Raw genomic sequence first — 7,179 nt, forward strand, 5'->3', positions numbered from 1 at the left:
TTCCATTTTGTATTAGTAAATTAATCTCTATAACGTGCTCCCTCTATTCTCATCAGAGGAGAGAATATTGATTGGTTTGTTATACTGCCTTAAGGAGGTCTTTAATTGCTAATCAAAATTCACATTCAGCGGGGGACTGCATCGGGATAAATATTCAATTCCTGGCCATGCAAACAAAGAAACAAAGAAACAAGCTAACAAACTGAGCTAAACTGTTGGGGGACCGAGAAACACAGTACAGTCACAAGTTGTGACCTTGTGTAATTAGTTTTCATTCATTTGAAAAGCCTGTCATGGCAAAGTGTTCTTTTGCAGTTATAATGTAAACTTTCAAACAAAAGAAAACGTGAACAAACATGATCACTTAAGATCAAAATAGGCTGTATGTGGACGACGATGTAAAATGCATTTGACATCTCTGTCCTAGGGGAACAACCACTGATTACTAGCATGAATTTATAATTTTCAGGATAACACTCCTTTAATTGCTGTTTGTCTAATAAACACTCCAAACCTTTAATCTACTCACTCACTGGCCACTTGTTTGGCCTTTACAGGTCATATTGACCTAAATACATTTAGTTGCTGCCATGTGATTGGCTCAGACACTTGAGAAGCATTTGAACAGGTAAATGTAGCAAAGCAGCTGTTGCGTTTATATTTTGTTGTCCATTATACAAGACCAAATCAAGAAAACAGCAACTCCTCGTAACAGACGAAGAAAGGGGAAATATTAAATCAGTTTAAAAGTTTAACTAACCTGCAAAAACTAAGTAAATTTAATACCGTCACAAGTTCAAAGGTTTGGTAATACTGCAGCTCATATCAAGAAAGAGGTTTTGCAGTATTGGTTCAAACAACATGTGCAATAGTTTAGGTTTTCAGTGGCTGAGAATTCTCAATTAAAACTAAACTTTAAAAAAAACAAACACTTTGCAGAACTGTTACGGTCACTGGAAATCTAAACTGTGCTGTAAAATGGGCGAGAAATTCTAATTATAAAACAAAACTGAACACCATCTTGGTGGAAGAATACATAAAATAATTAATTGTGACATGCTTTTTGGGTCTATGGTCTAATGTCTGAGCAATATGAGAGGGTGATAACATCCGAGAGAATAGTGGAGGGTTTCAAGTAGTGCTTTTACACACCATCATTGTGCCACAGCAGCAAAATAATTTTCTTTCATGCCAAGATAAAGTGTGTATACTCTGGCATATGCCCTCAGGCAGCAGAATATAAGAATCGATATGAGAAGCTGAAATGAGATTCTTACTCTTTTCTACATGGACAATGCTTTTATTAAACGTGTGGTGAAAGCAGTCCTGAGCAGTAAGAATATGTATGGGGGGGGATTGGATTAAGTTTGTGTTTCTCACCTTGTTTAATCAGAAATCACACACACGCGCACGCACACACAATCAAACAGGGCATTCATGATTTGAGTATTTTTGGTGGTTATGAATATAGAGCTGCATCAAGTGTCAGATGAAGCTATACGGTGCTGTGCAAAAGTCTTGAGCCCTCATATATTGCTAGTAAAATTCGAAAGTAAAATTTCAACAACAACCCCAGTTATTGTAGTTGTTGGTTACAGTATGCAAGGGAAAACGTTTGTACAACTAAGTCACCTTTCTTTTTCAACACAGCCTGAACTTTGTCAGGCAAATTTTCTTCTAATTTCTTTAAGTCGTCTTCAGGAATAATTCTCCAGGTTTCTTCAAGGACACTCAAAGCTTTTCTTTGGATGTTGGCTGCCTTTCTTCTGTTCTCGGTCAAGGTGATCCCACACAGCTTCAATAATGTTGAAGTCTGGCCTCTGGGGAGTCAAATCCATGACCAATGGTGTTCTGTTGTGTGTTTTTCTATCCAGGTATGCTTTTACTGTAGTGGCAATGTGTCTGAGGTCATTCCTATACTTTGGTACTTCATGGTGGCTCAACATGTGACCTTTTTGCATTTATTTATTGAGTCTGGTCTGGGAGAGAGTCCTGTAACTCTGTCTTCAAAAGTATATAATGACCAATGCTGGGCAATTAATTATATAGTTACTTCTTCAAAAAAGTAACTGAGTTTTGCAAACATTAACGTTTTTTGCAGCTGTTTCCCTAAAAATGCAGCCAAGGCGTTTTTTTAAATAAACATTTCATTTTATTTATAGAACAATCAGCTGTTCTGCATCAAATTTGATGCCGCACAAATTATTTGTGCCACTCCAAAAAATCATTTCTGTCCACTATGAGATAAAGGAGAACAACAGCCTGATAACCTGCAGGCCTGACAACAGGGGATGTATCACTCCTGTAACACCTGTAACACTCAGCAGTCGCCTCATTGTTCTGACACACTCAACAAAACTAGTGACTACACAACACCCTAACTACACAAGATTTGCGCTAAACGTGGCAAATCTCTCACAGCTCAAAACACCGCCGTCACTCCTAAAACTTCCCCCCTTCCTAAACAACTAAATGCCATGTTGTCATATCATTTTTTGATTGGTCGACATGGTGGTGGAGGGGGGGGTGTGTTATTGCTCACAGGCTGAGAGTGCTTTCAAGCATTTTCCTTATAAAACGCCGTTTTTACCGTTTCTTCCCGCAGTAAATATAAACAACGATAGCATTCAGGAAGAAAACCAAACATTGCAGATATTTTTTATCATAACTCTGGTTTTCGTGGCCGATCAACACAATTTAAAAACTGGTATAAAGTCCACACTTTTTCAGTCAATTGTTCCGTCTGTCCTGCTCACATCTCCAATGGTTGTACACGTTGTCATTAACGTGGCTTCACTCCACATCAGCCACGCCGCTTTGCTAGCTAAAACACCGGTGTCGGCACATAGGGACGCTGTCATAGCCTGTCGACGTTGATTAGCTGCGTATATACGAATGTGAATCACATCAGCGGCTGGACTATGGGATAAGGTGGCATCGTTCTAATCCCATACTGGAGCAGCCAGTCACTCACTGACTAACACTGCAAAACAGAATTGTTAAAGTATTCATTTTAATTTCAATTCAGGTAGATTTTTTTGTGTGTGTGCAACGCAGATTTTCTGTGCACAGAGACCGTGCCAGCAGTGCGCAGTTGCGCACGCGCGCAGCTTAGAGCGAACATTGGTCAGCAGTGCCCATGAGCTTAAATGAACCAGTCATTGCCAACAAGATCTAAAATTTAGACAAGCTGTAGTCATGAAAGTGTAGGAATCCTGCATTTTTCCCAGATTAGTCTGAACTATTAACAGAACTATTTGAATAGATTGTTGGCATTTTACTTTTTATTTTGCTGTCAAATGTAAGTCGTTTCTCAAACCAAAACTCTAATGAACACAAATCAACCTTTTAGTACCGACCTTGCTGGGAAACATTTCCCAAGAAATGTTCTGAGGGTTTTTTTGGCCGAATAACCACTGAATTACAGCTACAGCGATGTGCAACACTCAGAACAAGAGCTTCTTTAAACGGTTAATGCAGTATTGAGTGTTGCACTCATAGTCATCATAAAAACCTGAACATTTATTGAAGCCCTTAGCCGGTAATGTCTGCCTGTGGAAAATGAGTGAAGAAGAGAGAGAGAATTGGTGCTTGAAAGACAGCGGATGCTACGTTGTGAGGCACATGCACTGCTTCTGCATATTAATTCTCATAAAAGATATGGGTGTAGAAACCAGTCATACAATATTAATGCACAACAGAGGTGACTGACAGTGCCCATGATTTGACAACTAAACCACAACCACAGAGAGCCACTAAGATACAAAACCAACTGCAGAAACAACACAGAGGACTCAGAGTTTGCTGCACTCTTTCCACAAAGCACAACCAATACACTCACCAAAGCAAGACAAGGTTAATCCAACAGATGCTAATTAAGCTGCAGCTTTAATGCACAAATTGTCTTAGCGATGTCTGGACATGGGACAGAACTCCTAAAGCTGCCACAGCAACCATTTAACATTTAGTTGATGCTGCCCCCTAGAGGCAGCAGAGCAGCATCCTGAGTTGCTTCAGAACAAAAGCACATTGGGATACTATTACTTAATTTCAGTTGCATGAGATGGAAATAGCAGCACTAATAACCAGACAGAGTAAAGAATAAAGAATTTTATTTTATTTTTTTTTAAAAAAGGACTTTTGTCTTACCTGAAAGTTAACAGCAAATAGTGAGGAGGAAGGCAGACATGGAAGAAAAGAAAAAACACAGAACTGTATTAGTGAAAGTGCTTTTTTCTTTTTTTTTTTTCTTTTAAAAACAAACAGGCACACAAAATACACATTTTTAGTTTTTAGAGTGTAAAGCCACTGCAGAGAAAACAAAATGGGGGGGAGAGACACCATACTTCTCAAACTCCTTCTCCAACTTCTGCTACAAATACATTAAGTATCTTCTATCTAATAAATGAAAATCAACCCGGCAGCTGTTTGGGCAGGATGTTTGATGTTAACCCAAAAGAGTCTGCTGAGGGGCAGGCAACCTGTCCTGTAACCAACAGGACAGATGAAAATCCACAGCAGTGACCAAATTAAGTTTCTAGGGACTCATTAGTGAAATAAATTGCTATGAGGAGTTTTTGGTTAAACTACTTTGTACCGATGCTTTAAAACAAGATAAAATTTGCATCAAAACTTGTGTATCTGCAGCACAGAATCTTAGTTCAACCAGTTCTTAGCACAAGCAGGGCCTTTAAGAAAGTATCTTGGTATTGGTCCAGAAATAAGTCTATTCTGATTTGAGCTGATGAATGCACCAGCAGCCACAATTAAAGTGAAAAGAGTACATAAAATGTTAGGCTTGTGAACAACATTAAAAAAAATACATAAATAATAAAAAATATATATAAAAACATAGATTAATGAAGTCCAGGCCTTATTTAGCCCATAGACAATAAAGAAAAAGCCAAATTCTTTACTTTTACACCAACCACTGGTTGGAAATAACATCACATCGGAGTTCTTGTTAGCGTTGTGGATACTGAAGAAGGCAGTTACCCTCAGGTCAGATTTATACTAGTTTGCCGATGCAAATCTTTTTGGAGTCATTCTGAAGGATGCAGGGTTAGTTCGAGCATTGCATTTTAGTGTCACAACATATGCTCAGAGCCCCGTGCTCATCCTTTGATGACAACATTAAACCACATCGACCTTGCCACACTCCTGGATGCAGAAAGTACCAACACCCACGTCAGAGAGTCCCCAGAGCTGTTCAATCTGAAAGCCCCATCAACTCAGAGCCAAGAGCAAGTGAGGCCACAAACAATTGCATTTCTAGATAAGACCGCATGTAATTCAGAATAATTTTTTGTGGGTGGACTGAGACTTATATAGAGTAGGGTTGTTACTAAGATAATTACTACATTACGACATAATTACACAAGTTTTGAGTACAAAAGCTTCTGATCACAGCCATCTAACTCTGTTTATGGTTTGATCTCAACCACACTCTAAGGTTTTTGGATTGTATGATGTCCACAAATACCCACACAAACGCCTCCCAATGCAATCAAAGACTCCTTTATTATAATAATATGTTACAGACCTAAGGAAATGTTTGTGTGGGTATAAAAAATAAAATAAAAAAGGCCTGCCTGGTCTTTGTGAGGCTGTATTGCAAATACTACAAAATAGTGGGTTTCACACCTCGATTATAAAGGTGTGTGTAGTGGGTGCTGATGCAACATTGTGAAGGTGATGAAGCAATCCTCTTTTGGCTCATCGCAATCGATTTTGGTTTCTCAGTTTCTTCACCAATTGTTCAGAACAGCATCGACAGAAATGCACTCGGCACTGAGCCTTTACTGCACCGACCGCTGAAAGGTAAAAGCAATTTCTGTGTTTGGCTTAAAAGCAACAAACCAGAGCTGAAACAATCAAGAACAGTGCTACTGTGGAGTAGTCTGAAAGCAAGCCGTGCAAACTACAACTCCCACGCAGAAGTCATAGAGGTCTGCATGCTGTGAGAAGACCAAGGCATCTAGTCACAGAAATGAAATTGCAATTATTTTTCACTTTCTCCCCCCACACCCAGTTTACGTTTAAATCATTATTTATCTTTTACTTTTGTCACCCCACTGATTCTGTTTAAAGCTCAACTTCTATACTTCGGAAACATTCAAGCTGAAAGATAATATCATAATTACCAAAATACTTTCAATCCAAACACTTTCTCAAAAGCAAATCAAGACTTTTTAATTAACAGAATTCAGACCAAATACTTCACCAACAACTCAGTTTCACTATGACTCAGCCACTCCCTGCTTCGTTAGCGGGTTGCTAATGCTTAATATTTTGTTCAGTGGCTTTACAGTTTTAGCAACTGAGGTCTTATCTGTATTGTAGGCGCATGCTGCATGCTATGTCAGCATTGAAACAACTCCATTTTTAATGCAGTGTAGGTATCCCTCCATCAGAAGCAGAATGAAGTTTTGCTGATGTGTTCTATTAAACAAACACATTTTTTTTAATAATAAGCAGATGCTGAACAATCAACCTTTTTGAAACCAAGATTTGCAATAACAATTTATTCAAAATGACGCAAAACAACTACAAGCTCATCAGTAAGCTCATGTTTACAGGGACGAGAAGCCAACCACAACTATCACCATCTGGTGGCCTTCAGACAAAATGCAGCTTCGCTTTTCCGACCTGGAAGCAACATCCATATTTAAAACCATCTATGGAATGAGAAATCAAGGATACTGCACAGTCATAGGGTAGCAGCTTGTCAGACACAAAGCATACCCTGTTTTCATGTCTTGTAGTCTAATGGGTGTGTAATTTACAAAACAGCCATTAAGGTTAAAATTAAAAAATTAAAGGAGGGGGAATAACAAATGTAACAAAAAAAAAAAATAAAAAAAATAAATTTAAAAGTGATTTTTTTGGGGGGTTCACATCACTGTTTGATTACTGTGTGTTTACTACATGCGGGACTATAGAACAACTCCAACAGATTTAGTCCCTAATGTAATGGCAAGCTGACAATTTCAATCTGCTTAACTGATAAAAATAAACAAAAGTAGTGATTCTGGACGGTTGCACAGCTGTGTTTCTAATCTACTACTTCTCTATAATAGGTAGGTCACCAAACTTTAATATCAGTTATCAATAGCCAAACGTATAGAAGATAAAATTAAATCCCCCCCCCCCCCCAAAAAAAACAAACAAAAAACAAAC

At 38.4% G+C, this 7,179-nt stretch overlaps 1 long non-coding RNA gene across 1 annotated transcript in view; it reads right to left on the minus strand.

The window, feature by feature from the left end:
• Positions 1 to 3,041: 3,041 nt before the first annotated feature.
• LOC106633499 overlaps positions 3,042 to 7,179 on the minus strand; it is a 91,064-nt gene continuing 86,926 nt past the window's right edge. The window contains exon 4 of the long non-coding RNA XR_006055104.1: positions 3,042 to 4,149. This is a non-coding gene — a long non-coding RNA (cilia- and flagella-associated protein 251). The remainder of the gene's footprint in view (positions 4,150 to 7,179) is intronic.

This window comes from Haplochromis burtoni, unplaced genomic scaffold, assembly GCF_018398535.1.
Source record: "Haplochromis burtoni strain Fernald_Lab_line unplaced genomic scaffold, NCSU_Asbu1 Contig_213, whole genome shotgun sequence".
Classification (NCBI taxonomy): domain Eukaryota; kingdom Metazoa; phylum Chordata; class Actinopteri; order Cichliformes; family Cichlidae; genus Haplochromis; species Haplochromis burtoni.